This window comes from Calidris pugnax, unplaced genomic scaffold (genome assembly GCF_001431845.1).
Source record: "Calidris pugnax isolate Ruff unplaced genomic scaffold, ASM143184v1 scaffold230, whole genome shotgun sequence".
Taxonomy (NCBI): Eukaryota; Metazoa; Chordata; class Aves; order Charadriiformes; family Scolopacidae; genus Calidris; species Calidris pugnax.
In genome coordinates, this window is record NW_015090946.1 from 137510 (window position 1) to 139380 (window position 1871).

The following is a 1871-nucleotide window of genomic DNA, read 5'->3' on the forward strand; positions in this document are numbered from 1 at the left end:
GAGCTGGAAGGCGCTTCGCGTTTCTGGATTCTGGTTCCCGTTTCTGCTCCCAGGCTGTTTCCATGGAAACTGGCGTCGGACCTGGGAAAATAAGGTTAGGGTTTGCAGAGGAGGCCCCTCCGCCAGCGCCCACCCGCCTCCGAGCCCCGCCGGGGGGCACGCACCCAGGCACAACATCCCCCCCCCAACCACCACCATCACCACCACTTCCAGCCCCGACTCGGGTTTGGGGGCTGAGGGACACCGGTACCCTCTGGCATCATCCATCCTTCTCCACGGTGACCCCCGGGAGCGTGGCACAGGCTGGGTGCTTTGGAAACCAGCCCCACCATGACAATCCCTGGCACCTCGGTGAGGGGCACCGCTCTCCCCGGTGGTGGCACCCATCGGTGGTACCCACCAGACCCCGCTCCCCTTCCCCATCACCCCGCTCTCCTCCCAAACCCGGCCTCCTCGAGAACTTTCCAAGGAGGCCGCACGTGCCCACGACGCTCCACCAACCCATTTTTGAGGATGGTGTCTCCCCAAAAACTCCACCACCACCTCCTCGGGTTCTCCAAGGACCCGTGGTCCACCGGCGGCGTCACCCTCCCCGTCCCCATCTCAGGGTCCCCCCATCGCTGTGGGGAAGGTGGGGAGTGGGAGAGGGGGGAAGAGAACCAGGACACGGCACCTCGGGGGAGCCGTGAAGACTAATGAATGGAGGCTTTTAAGGAGCACTTGGAGTGAGAAGTGCTGGAGTAGGAACTAATTACTCCTCCCGCCCGCGCGCACACGCGTGTCCCGCTCTCCCCCTGCACGATCCCGGCCCATCCCGACACCCTGACACCCCCCCATGGGGAAAGATTCCCTCCCAAACATCAATTCTCCTCCTGCCCCCCACGTTTCTGTCCCCCCCGATGTGTTTGTGCACCCCCCTTGGCTGTCACACACACACACACACACCCATGGCAAAGCTGGTGGCCCCGGGCTGGGGACACAGGGGGGATGCTCGCCCCCCTCCCTCTACTGGGATTTTTGGGGAGGGTTTCCTTTTTTTTTTTGGATTCAAAAGCCGCCATTTTACAGCCAGGGAAGGCCACGGCGGCCGGTCCCTGGGGCTGTTCGGGGGATGGACGGCACCTGGCATGTGGGGGGGGGTGGGGGGGTGGCGGAGCCCCCCCTGGCCCCTCGCAGGTGTGACCCCGAGCCCCGGGACCGGCCACGAGAGGTGCAATTAGGGGCTGGCTTGGAGCTCAGCCCAGCTCCTGGCCACGGGCAGCAGGCAGGCGTTGGGGGGGGGGAGGCTGAGCCCTCTCTCCCCATCCTCCACCCCAAATCCTCCCCCTCAACCCTACTCAGGGGGTTTCCGACCCCCCGGGGAGCCCAGAGCTTTGGGGCAAGGGCTCCTCATCCCTCTCTTTGGGGGGAGATTTGGGGTGTCCTGCTGTCCCGGCTCTACCCGCTGCACCATTTTGCATTCTGGTGCTGGCCGGCCCCGCTGCCCTCCCACTCCCACCCCCACCCCGGGCTGCGTTTCAGCTGTTCTTGAAATCTGTCCAGGCTGGATTCATCACAAGAGCCCTCAAGCGGCTGCAAACAAACAGAAAAAAAAAATAAAAAAATTAAAAAAATAAAAAAACCCCACACACACACCCGCCAGCAGAGCGATCGATGGGGGGCTTGGGGTTCTGGGGTGGGGGGGAGGAGGAGAGTGGGGAGCACTGATTCCCTTCGGCGATGCCAAACCAGCCCCAAATTCGCCACCCCCGTAAAGAAAAGGGTTGGGGATGGAAGGGAGGGGGGGTGAAGTGCACAAGTGTCACCCCTCCCGGCCCGGTGCTGCGGTGATGGGCGGCAGCGGCGGCGGCTCCTCTCCCTCCCTTCCCGCC